Source organism: Motacilla alba, chromosome 6 (genome assembly GCF_015832195.1).
Source record: "Motacilla alba alba isolate MOTALB_02 chromosome 6, Motacilla_alba_V1.0_pri, whole genome shotgun sequence".
In the NCBI taxonomy this organism is placed as follows: domain Eukaryota; kingdom Metazoa; phylum Chordata; class Aves; order Passeriformes; family Motacillidae; genus Motacilla; species Motacilla alba.
The window spans coordinates 22,288,309-22,300,686 of NC_052021.1; the positions used below are offsets into that span (position 1 = coordinate 22,288,309).

At 47.6% G+C, this 12,378-nt stretch overlaps 1 protein-coding gene across 14 annotated transcripts in view; it reads right to left on the reverse strand.

Annotated features, from left to right (window-relative positions):
- The window catches only part of LCOR (ligand dependent nuclear receptor corepressor), an 86,275-nt gene that overhangs the window by 8,244 nt on the left and 65,653 nt on the right, over window positions 1-12,378 (reverse strand). The gene's annotated exons all lie outside the window — the stretch shown is intronic.

Here is a 12,378-nt window from a genome sequence, read left to right on the forward strand (position 1 = left end):
GGATGGCTGCATACCTCCGCTCCCTCACTCTGCACTGCCAAGCTGGGTGGGAGCAGAGTAGCATCACAGCTGGGCATCCACGTGCCAGGAATCTTCAGCTACTTTACGTCTTAAAATTCTGCTTACACCTCAGTAGCAGGAGATGGGTCTGGGGCCAAAGTGAGCAGATCTGAGCCTCCTCTGTAGTCTGCACAGAAATTCTGGTGAGCTCCCACCCTGAAGGACATGCAGGCAGCAATGCACTCTGTGTGGTGCTGTGCCATTGGCACTGACCTTTGATTAGCTGCCATTTAATAAAGTGTTGCTGCAGCTGATGGGCTGTCAGCACACACACTGGTTGTGCAGAAAGGTGGGCTTTTACAGCACGGGGTCACTGCCACTAGCTAGCGCTCAAACCCAGGCCATTATCAGTTACCTGCTTGGCAGAGGCAATTAATGAGGACTTACTGGTGGAGAGGTTAGGGGATAATTACCCAGTGTTTGCATGAACGCATCATGAGTGCCATGCCAGGTGCTGTTATTGAGACCCTATCTGTTCCCAACGGCAGCACAGGCAACTCCCACCCAGTCCCGAGCACACCGAGAGGGCCCCACGTCTTGGCACCCACACTGCCTGACATGGGATCTTTACCAGTAACGTAGGGTTGCTTTGCAACAACACTTGCACTTTGCACCTCCTGGCCTGGCACCGGAGGAGTGAAAGTCCTTTCTCCCCCTACAACCTTCCTCTGCCTGCCCCCCCCTGCCACCAGCATCAGACACTGACCCCGCTCACTCAGCTGGGTCAAGGGGAACAACGCTTATCAAAGAGTTCAGGGCCAGGGTGGAGAAAAACAGCTTCATCTGAAGTGGGTTCTCCCTCTCCATGCTGCCAGGCACAGGGCTCAACAGGTGGATGAGGAGGAACTCCAGTTTGGAGGAGTCATCAGCGGAGAAATGGAGAAGGGAAAGCCAGTGGCCGGAGCCAGCTGCTCTCAGTGGCGTCAGGCACACCAGAGCCTGCCCCAGCCATCACCTGCTCCTTACCTGCTGCTTGCTGGCTGCTTTTTTTGAACTGACACGCACCAGGGAGGCACCTCCAGTGCCCTGATTCCCTGGGCTGGCAGGCAGGGAGAGACACCTGGGGCCACTTCAGGCTCAGGGCTGACCAGGTCTCCTCTTTGCCCAGAAACGCCAGGCTACAGCCAAGCCTGCCCTGAGCAGCTGCTACCCAGCCCTTTGCTTTCCAGTTTGCCCAGGCATAACGTGTTCTACACGTAATGAGGCTTCGCCTCTCAAGCCCAGCATCTCAGTTTCCTTAAAGGCTTCTTAGGCAGGGTTTTCCTGAAACCACCTAGAAAGGCTGAGCCAGCTCAGCTTGCCGAATATGTCCCAACACCTCCAGAACACACTCCCGGGATAGCAATAAACAACGTACCTGGAGACTGCTTTACTGCACCCAGGTGAGAAAAACGCCCTCCAGCAACCGTCTGAGCTGGTCCTACCTGGCGCTGCGATGGCTTTCAATTTGCAACGCCTGGGATTAGTTTAAATAAAAATACTCAGGTACAACCTGGCCCCTCTCCAGAGCCCTGCATGGGAAGGGTTATGTCAGCCAGGATCTCTTACACGGCCCAGCTCCTCCCCTCGCTCTGCTGAATAACAAAAGGGGATAAAAAAACCTTTCAACCCCCTGGGCTTGGAGCAGGGGGCTTTTTGAAGAGGCAGAGCTCAGCGTAATCTTTTTTCCACCTTTGCAAAGAGGGCGGTGACTCCTCTTACCTACTCACAAGCCCAGCTCTGAAGAGAAGCAGCCATCTTCCCCAGGGAAGACTGAATTTCTAACGACAGCAGCAGAGGCTGGGCCCTGCCCTGGCCCCCCCTTCACTGCCATGCTGCCTGGGCAGCTGTGGCAAGGGGTTATGGTGGCAAAACAGCCATCTCACTCCTTGCTGGGGCACCTTCGAGTGCTGCACTCCATGGCTGTGAAGGAAGAATCCACGGCATAGGCAAAGCGATTGCCCGGGTGGGTGGCAAGGAAGGAAGGAAGGGAAAGGCTGGGTGATGCCTGGTGAGGAGGAGGCTGCAAACCTATGTGCAGAGCCCCTGGTCTGGGAGAAGGGACCAAACAGGCTGGGCATTGTCCTTTCCTGCCTTGCAGCCATGATGCTGAGCACAGCAGCTGCAGGTCACACCTGCTTTGCAGATGTGTGTGGGACGGAAAAGCCTCATGTCCTGCTTGTATGGCAGAAAGGACCTTGGCTCCCTCATCCTGAAGGTTCCAGCAGCATTTCTGCTTTGCTTTTCACCTAGTTTCTTCCTCTGAAGTGTGACTGAGGCCTTCGTACTCATTGTCACCTTATTTGCCCTACTGTACTCCGAGGAGACAATCAGAGATACACAGAGCTTGTCAAGCTCTAAATTTTAAAAAACGGAGATAAATACTTTTCCTGCTTGATAAAGGAAATAAATCCATTCAGTTTTGATGCCCTTTCTACTTAGAAAACCCATCTCACACTCAGTGACACAGTCCACCTGGCACATTGTGTTCAGGGTCCTCTGGTGTCACGCCACTTCAGCTCAAAGAAAGGCTGCAACTCCTCACCTTGAGCTCATCTGCTCCTTCTCCAGTCCATCCCTGTTTGGGTACTGCAGGCAGCATCACCTTATTCTGGGTGTCTAAGGCTATCCTTGGGGCAGAGCTTTCACTGCCACCTGCGGTGAAAAGACTCTGAGGATGGCTAGGTCCCAGCTCTGTCCTTCCTCTCCCTGTGCCCCCAAGAGTGCTGAGCCGCAGCCTGTGCCTCACCATCCCCAGATCTCCCAGACACACAGAGTTCTGTGCTCCCTGGGGCCTGCTAATCTGTGTGCCTTGGTACCTATCCAGCATTTCCCGCTATTCCTGTCTGTTCTGGCTATCACTAAGAAGTAAAACATGCCCATGGGCATTCTCTTTTGAGGCAGCTGATGGATGCAGGATTGCCCACATGCTCCCTACTTAAGGCAATTTTGGAGAGAAGAGCTTGTTTCTGGCTCACATGTAATAGTAGAGTTACATCAAGTACCCCGTATTTTCAAGCAGAGTTGCTTATGGGCAGTACAAACTGTTGCAGAGAAACTATTTTTTTAATGTGGCTGATCAGAATAGAGGAGAGGTGAGCTGACTGCAGAGCTGAAGTGTCTTTCCACGTAAAGGTGCTGGGTGCAAACATGTTCCTCAGCCTGGCAAAAGCACAACGGGAGCTGAAGACTGACTGGTAAACACAGAGGATGGGAATTGGGAACATGGTTTTGAGGACAAATTACTCTCAGGAGGCAGCTAGTCCTGCCTCTGAAGAGGGAGGCAGGCATAGTCCTGCCTTTCAGGAGATACAGTCCAGCCCCACAGAAGCTGCTGGACTGGAAAGACCAGCGAGGGAGCCCAGGGCTGCCCGTCCCACCTACAGCCTTCTCCTTGGTGCCTGTACTCACCCCTTCCTACAGGGCTTGGCCCAGGGCTCTCCTAGCTTTGGGTGTGCATGAGGAATGAGCCATCTCTCTCAAGGGCTGGAAAAGCCACAAGCCAAAAGGAGATTCACGACCAGTGAGAGACAATCTGGGGGCCTTTTATGCCTCTAGCCAAGCTGTAGGTACAGTCATAAACCTGTATGGGGTCTCCAGAAGGATTGACTGCACTGGAAGAGACAGCCCACCTGTCAGTGAGCTTTCCTGCAGAGCCTGGCACATGGCAGGTCTGCCCTTTCTGCCCACCAGCCTCGAATGCTGCCTTCACAAGGCTGCAGCTGCCAGATCTCCTCTGTTCCTGTGCCCCAACACCCTCCTTCCACCGCACACTCTACCCTGGGACAGCAGAACACAATCCCAGCGTCCCAAGCGAATTTTATCATCAGAGCCCCTCACTGCCTCCCAGCGCTTCTTCATTTCCCAGGGCAGCCCTGCTCTCTTCCCCTTCCCTGCCTGCCACAGAAGGTGTCAGAGGCATCAAGGGGCAGGAGCTGTCAGAGGCACAAGCGGAGCTGTTGCTACGCAACCCCGGCGGTGCAGCAATTAATGCTGGGGAAAACGTGCTGCGCTCTGAAGCTATTTGCATAGCTGCGTGCTGCAATACATTTGTTTGCATTGTGCCTCCACTGTTTAGTGGAGTTTAAAGTCAACCCTCCCCCAGCTCTTGCTGGAGAGGACCTGGGGCTTCCAACAAAGGCCACGCAGTTGGGGATGAAGGGGCTGGGGGAAGGCAGAGGTTTGTGAGTCCATAACACCTACAGGCTGCACAGATAGAGGATTTACAGCATTGAGAGGAAGGGCCAAGTTATCTGTGTTTCCTCCCTACAGCCTGAGGAGCTTTTCCCAGCTCCTGCAGTGCCCCCAGCCCACTGGTGGGGTTGTCATATCTCTTCCTTCCTGTTGTACGAGGGTGACGCTCTGCTTGCTCTGCTTGTGAATGCCATAAAAAAAAAGTTTTAGAGGCAGCCCAGCCTGCCTCCGGTTCTCCCCTTCTTCTCCAGAAGCAAGAGGGGAAGGAAGAAAGGGAGAAAGAAATCAGCTGGTTCATACCAACCCACCTGGGAAGCCAGTCTCCAAAAACCTGTCAATTGCCAACTGCAATCTTCTGGCTTGCCCACCCCAAGTTTTTCACTATTTAACTTGAAGCCTGTACCCTTTTCAGGTTTCTTTTTTTAGCCCTTGAACATCGGTTTGATTGATTATAAGTTTACAGGTATGTTTTGTACCTCAGAGGCACAAGAAGCAGAAGCAGAACAAAAGTTCAAGGCTAAGTGTTTCTGTTCCTTTCAGACCACTCTAAGCACTAGGATTATAGTTCTGTAAAAGAAACAAAACATAGCTATAAACTTACAAAATCCAATTCAGTATTTTTACAGGGATGACCCTTCCCCTCCCTCTCCTGCTGCCAGACAGCTGACTCTACGCCAGTTGGCAGAGAGGTGCCTTGCACCACCCAAAAACAGAGGTACAGAGGTACTTGAGTACCCCACCAAGCTGAAGGGTGTCTTGGAAACCTGACTAAAAGCAGAGATTTGAGAAATGTGGATGACTGAGAAGAAAGACTAACTGGTGAGCAATGCCCTCCATCAGCTGAACTCAAAGCACTGGCCATGCCCACTGTGAGCCCAAGGTCTGAGGCGGCGTTTCACTGCCCTTGGGTGGCACCTCCAGCCTTGTTGGTTTCAACCACTTAATTTATTTGTCAGGGTGAGTGGAAATGCCTTTTTGAGGGGTTGCAAAGGAAGAACGGCCTCTTAAAGGGGACCTGCTCACTGCTGGCAGTCGGGTGAGCTGACCCCAGCCCCAGGGGCGCATGCTAGGCGTGCGCTTGGAAGGGGCTGTGCTGTGGCTTCCCAAGGACAGGCTTGCTTTGCCTGTGCTGGAGGGCTGCATGCAGAGATCTTGCCCAGCAGAAGGGGTAAATGGGTTCTCTGCCAGCCCCAGTTCACCTTGTTGGAATGGCCATGCAAAAGCAAACGTGCTGGGAAAGGCGTGGGACCATCTGACTGTGCTCAAACCCATCTCCACTCATAGCTGCAGCACAGACCTCGTGCCTTGAGAGGTGCAGGATGTGCTTCCTTCTGCTGGCAGAATGGATGTCCCTTTGAAGGGGATGGGCAAATCAGCCACGGGCGCGAATAGTGCAAGCCACTGAAGCAAGATTTTCTGGAGCTCATCTTTCAAAGCCCCAATTAAAAGGTTGACACTGGATGCACCAGTTTAAATGCCTGTATTTCAATCCTCAGAAATATGCCTGGCACCTCACACTCCCCACACAGATGAATGAGTCCCTTCACACCTCTGTGGGTGCTACAGTAATTCTCCCTTACTGCACTGAAAAAAAAACAGAAAAGCAGCATGCAAAGAGCTGCGGCTCCACATAACAGCTAGGAAGGAGAAAAAGCACTCTCCTTCTCTAAATTAAAAGCTGAAGTTGTGCAAAGCACAGCCAAAATAACTATGGAAATATTGCTGCCAGGCTCTCAAGGCCCCTGAATTTACTCTGTCCTTGGTGACGCACTTGGGGATGGACTGAGCTTGTATTTCAACTGAAAAGCAGGAAGAAACAAGTTATAGGTGGGTTTTGTTTGGCTGGGTTTTTTGTCAGCTGCATGTATTCATCAACGTATCCAGGTTGTACAATCAGCCAAGTGACTGGACAAATAACAGACATCCATTATAGATTCAGACTTTTAACCCTTCAGAGTAGTGTCTTTTATTTGTTTATTTATTTTAAACTAGTTAAACATTAAAAATTACTTCTCCCCACCTGCAAACAAATAGAAATCAAACAAACCAAAGCTGTTTTTACATTATAAAAAAAGCAATAGCAGCCTCAAATAAGTTTTGCATTTTTATATTCCTGTCCTAACTTCCTTGACTCCCACCTTCCCCAAAACCCATCTGTATTCTATAGTAGTTTATCATCACTGTGATACTTCTAATATAATATTTAATGACTAATTAAAAATTTTACCACTGAGCTATTGCTTTAAAACCAAGGGAAATTTATCATGTTGGAAAGACTATTCTACATACTAAGTTTCAAACCCTTTCCAGAACTGTCCTTGCTAATTTCTCTAATTATCAAACTCATTTGGGATCTTCCCTTTAAGGAAAAAAAAATTACCATGACTGTTTCTTTCTGAGGCACTACCCAGGATCTTTGCTGAGCTAGGTGCTCCAAAAGGATAGATAGCACCAGAAGACCAGAATAGATAGAAAAACAGACAGCACCAGAAGACAGATAACAAAAGCATGCAGGGCAAAAAAAAAGTTCTTACAATGATTTTCACAGCTTTGCACGTTTTATAAAAAGCAGCACCCAGTTAAGAGAAAGGGGAATGAACCACAGGGACTGTGGAGTAGGGAGGGATGCCCTGAGTATCTTTAACAGTCCCAGGAAGATATACTGGCTCTGGACCTGAGGTGACACAGGTGTATGGCCTCTCCCCTGCTCTGCGTCCATCACTGTCAGTTCCTGTCTGTCCTGCAGCACACTGGGGACAAAACTTTCTCTCTCCCAAACCTCAGACATGCACACACAGGTCTGCTGGAGTCACTGCAACTGCAGAGGTTCAACAACGAGCAAACTCCCACTGAAGGTGCACTTATCTGCAGTGAACGAGGGCTTGTGACTAGGATAGTCTGTGCTGTGAGAAATTGCACCTTCCCCTGCTAAGCTGAACATGCACTGAAAGGTGGAAGAAAACTCCAAAGTATTGGACACCCTCTCCTAAGACTTTCCTGGTCCCAGTTCAAACAGACATGTTGCCATGCACAGCTACTGCCTACTTCAAGGATTTCAAATTCTGCAATTATCCAGGTTGGGTTTTTTTCCCAGAGTGGATACAAAAAACCAAATGCAGGAGCTTGGTAGAGCACTCACTAGAACTAACCACACTCAGCACAGCCCGGTCGCCAAAGCTTGGGAGGGGCCAGTGGAGACATCTGGAGAGGAGAGGGTATCCTGGGTGTAATTAACAGATGTTGGGGGATATGACCCCATTTCAGATAACCTGGAGATTCAGATAATTGGGCCTCAGATAATCAAGGCCACATTGTTAATAGAAAAAGTATCACAACTCCTAAGGGCGGCGCTCCCCACGTGCCAACGGCACCCCTCCTTGCACGGGAATGCCTGGTGAAATATGAATTAGCGGTTTGATAACACGTCCCTACTCTCTGTCAGCAGCTGGGCTGAGCAGCAAAGCCTGTTTCTGATGCACCACTTTGGCTGGCTGCTTGGGAAATAGGTTAAGGCAGAGATGTGGATGGCAGCCCTGGATGCCTGGGGACAAGACTGTCGCAGAGCTGATGGGCTAGGTAAGCTCTATTTTGAAAGTGGGTTAATTTAGCTGCCATTCAACCACCATTAAATGATGTAGGTTAATTTTATAGTCAGATAACTATTAAGAAACCAAAACATAAGGCAGGAAATGTCTCTGTGCATACCAGTGAGGAGAGATTTCCTCTGCGCTAATGCATACCCCTCCCCTTCAGCTCAAACCTCTCATCCTTCCATTTCTGCACATCCCTCACATCGTCTTTTTTTTTTTTTAACCCTTGTCATGACACACTCTTGTCCTTCCTCCCTCTCTTAAGAGAGTCTATTCTTCCTCTCAAAAATTCACCTTGATATCCTGGCCCACAATTATTTTTCTCCCTTGTTTATATTGTCACACATCGCAGTGCTAGAGGAAGACTGACAAATCCAAACCACATTTGACCCTGGCAGATGTCCACTAAGAAAGGTTCCATCTTCCCCCACACAGCCAGTATTTGTGCAGCTACGTGGTAAATTGAGGTAGGGAACTACACCTTGCTTAGTATGTAACATTCCATCACTACTAATATACCCAGTTTACTTTAGGGGTATTTACCATATTTAAAGCCTCCTCGACTGGCATTTTACCCTTTGCAAATGGATGCTGCAGTTGAAATGTACTTTATCTCTGTGTGACTTTCCTTAACGCAGCATAATGATCGGTATTGTTTGTTTTTTAATACTGCTGACAAAACTCATCAATTGCTGGTTTGTCATAAAAGGAAAAATAAAATGAAAAAAATCATCAACAACAGCTTATGCCAGCAAAGGAAGAGATCCTTTGGAAAAAGCAGAGGTGACTCATCACTCCTCACGCGCAGCAAGGAAGAAGCAAGCATCACAGCCCTGCAGATCCCCCCGAGATGCCTCCACAGATTGCCTCCCTCTGACTTCTGTGCTTTCTTGGTCCCTCCAGCAGGAAAACGAGTCCCTAACTTTCACAGAGAAAGCCAAAGCGATGATGACCCATTAGCACATGCTGCCCATCAAGCAATTGCAGATCTCCTCTGCTGCAGACATTTTTTATTTTATTAACAGTAAGTGCACTATGCAAACCCTGAGAGCTCACAGAAATGAACTCACTCTTAACTACGCAGCTGTAATGAGACAAAAATGCTAAGGGGACGCTGGCATTTGCACGGTGCTTTTTATGACCAGAGAAATACACAACGGGACCATACCCAGAAACCACAGCTAAACCCCCTCTGAAAAATCCTGCTCACAGCAACTCAGATGTTCAGGTAGTGACACCAGAGCCCAAACAGTGCACATTGTGACAATTCTGACCCACAGAAGGCTGACTGCCAAATTCCCTGTGTCCTGCTGAGGCCTTGGTACTCTGATAAATCTTGCAATGGAAGTCCTTGTTTTGCTCATGAGACATAAAAGAACAGATGAAAAAGCCAAATCAATCTGCTCTTTGCCAGCACTAAGGCACTACCTTTGTCACTTTGATTTTAAGCTTTATTATTCTATTACAATATTACATTATATAATTATTATTACAAATTCAAGAATATAATTGAGAGCAGAGCATATTTCTTTTAAATCCTGAATTATGTTATTTTTCCTTTTATCAATTAGAAATCCAGTCTACACTCAAACAAAAGTAAAGACACCAACATAAGGACAGGTATGTGCAAGGTGGCTAGATATAAAGAGCAGATGAGTGGTCACCTTTACCATACACACTTGTGTCTGTTAGAGAAAAGCCAATACAGGGCCTGAAACAGGAGCAAAATCTACTTGCTTTTGAGCATGAGCAGCAAAGCTCACTGAATTTCAGCTAGATAGACCTCTAGTGAGCAGTAAGGTCAGGCAGCTGCCACCATGGCCCGACCAGAACTTAGTTATTAACAACCACACTTCAGGTACCAAGTAAGTTTGTTTAGCTTTTGCACCTTGAGCTGATGTTTGATGGATAGAAACAAGGAAAAAACTTGTACTTCTGTACAAACAGAGTGTATTTGCTATGATAGCTTCTTATGCAAAACCAGAATCCTATTGGGTCTTTTTTTACTGTCTCCTTTCAAAATCAAATAGTTTGTTTTAAACCTTTGATAACAACTCACATGCAGCTAGTTGTGCTAGTTGTTTTAAAGGCCTGAAAGGAATCTGAGGACGATACCATTTGTGACCACAGTGCACCTAAAAGCATGAAAAAACTGTAATACCACCTTCACCTGAGAGGGGAACGTGGTGGAAACCAGTGGATCCTCCAAGCAACCACCTCAGGCTTAGATTACAGCAAGGGACCCAGCACAATATTGGCTGTGTGTATGAAAAACCCCTTCACACACGCAGGGAAGCTGTTTGGCTTCTCCTAGTGTCAGATGTTCCCTGCAGTCCCAGAGTAACTCAACAATTAGTGTCAGGGCCTTCCTCTAAAGCTCAGGGAGAAGAAAGGCTCGGCTTTAAGAAAGGAAACCATAAAAGCCCTTTTCAAAGTCATTCCAAATGAGTTAAGCAAGCCCCACACTTCAATAGCTGGGCAGGAGGGATCTGGGACATGAGACAATGGGATCCCGTTGCACATCAGCAAAAAAAAAATTCCAAACCTGAGCAGGTGTAACCTACTTAGCACTGTAATTTTTACAGGCAGTTTGCTGATAATCCTGTACAGACAAACCACTCCTCCTGTCAGCACACGGCTGGCTGATCTGCACCTGGAGCAGGAGCCAAGAAAAGGCAGGCAAGCAAGCTATGACCAAGCCAGCCCTGGAAACCACAGCCAGGGAGACAAGGCAGGAACCACACAGCAACAGATCCACTGCAGGCTCAGGAACAGGCAACAGCTGAAGCCTCTGCCCCATCCCTCATGGTGTTAATGTGAGGGCTGGGTGGGTTATGGTCCAGGACTCTGGTCAGCTCCTTATGGAGATGCAGCTGTGTTTTCATACAGGCAACTATTGTATGTTCAGGGAGCAGTGATTGTATTTCTGTCCTCTGAAGTATACCTTAAGCGCTTCTAATTTTAGTTGAGCTTTTAAACAATTCCTGGAAATCTGAGCTGTAGCCATCTCATATGAAAATCTGCCTTTTAGTTAAGTATGTTGGGAACAGACTCCTGCAGAGCTGTGAGACACCTGCAGAGGAGGAGGCAGCAAGAGAAGATTTTTAGAAGTTCTATTTCAAATGTGATCTGTAATTTTGAAACATTCGAAGTGACCTGTAAAAACAAGATGTAATTGTTTTGTGTTCCCTCTTCATGATACCAAAAGGGAGCTTTTAAAGATTGTGTTGTCTGCAGTTTTCAAGTAGGTGGGTAAGAAGGAACTTAATTAATTCATAATTCATAGGTGTGAAGTCATTCACATTTCTTTTGATTTTCTTACTAGACAGCTGAGAACACCTTGGATTTCAAGTTACGGAGTCTGCATCAAATGTACCAGATCAGAGGAATCAGCACTCTCACAAATTGGGATCCTTCCAGCATTGTAACATCTACTAAAGTGTCTCAAGAGTAATTACATGAAAAAGATCAACTTTCTCTTTCATCTCTTTTCCATCTTCATTGTATCAAAATCCATAATCCTAGATTTGCCCTAACACTTCCAGCTCATTTTTTTGAAATTGCTTTTCATCTGTAGCTCTGTTCCTCTGTGTATGAATCATATTCCTAAACAGGTCCAAGAACCTGCTCTTCACTTCCAGTTAAAACCTCCATTCAGCCAGTACCCTTGTTTGGGCATCTGCCAGAGCAGAGTTGGCAGATTAAGAAAATAGTGATTTGCTGAAGTATCTTCCTGAATCAGGATTTAAATCCTCCCCCTCCCCCAGACCCACTTTTGTCATGCCTCAAGGAAATGAGAGAGCTCAGCATGCTCAGGCAGGAAAGCTGCTGGTGCTCTGTCTCACTGCAGACGCCAGAGCAAGCTCTGCACTGGTGCTCTTTGAGGAGCCACACCACAAGGGCTCGGCTTTGGTTACATGGGAAGGTGAAACTGTCATGCTCAGGAATTCCCTTAATTAACCAGCTTCACTCACAAAAATTAAGCTAATTTCCAGCTTTCAGATCCTTCATGCTGAGCTCAGGGAGTTGCCTCCTTACAGGTTTAGCTTAAACGCCAAAACTTTCAGGTGCACTTGAAGCTGAAGCTTCCTGCTCTTCCCCTCCCAGCAGCTCTTCCTTCCACAGATAACAATGAGCAGAGCCTCTCATTCCACATCTGAGGGAATATCTGCACTGTAGCAAATGACCCAGGTGTACGTGGGGGTACAGTCCACAGCTATTCCACAAAGGATCTGTTACTTTAGAAGGTGACCAAATATGCTCCTGCAGGTACAAAAGAGGCAGCTGCCTCTTCCAGTAACAGAGTGAGCAGCTCAAAACCCACCCTGAGTTCAAACAAGCAGAAGGAAATTAGCAGGTGACTTTTAAAGCTGCCTAACAGGGCTAATTGTGTTTCTTTTCTACTTTTATAAGAGACAACAGCATGGAAGCTTCTTTCTGGGTCTAGATGCAACATCTTGTGAAATCTTGTCATGATAAAGGAAACAGCTTTTAAAAGAAGAAATCAAGACTGTGTTCATTTAAGTTTGAACAATTTCATCTTAGCAGTGCGAGA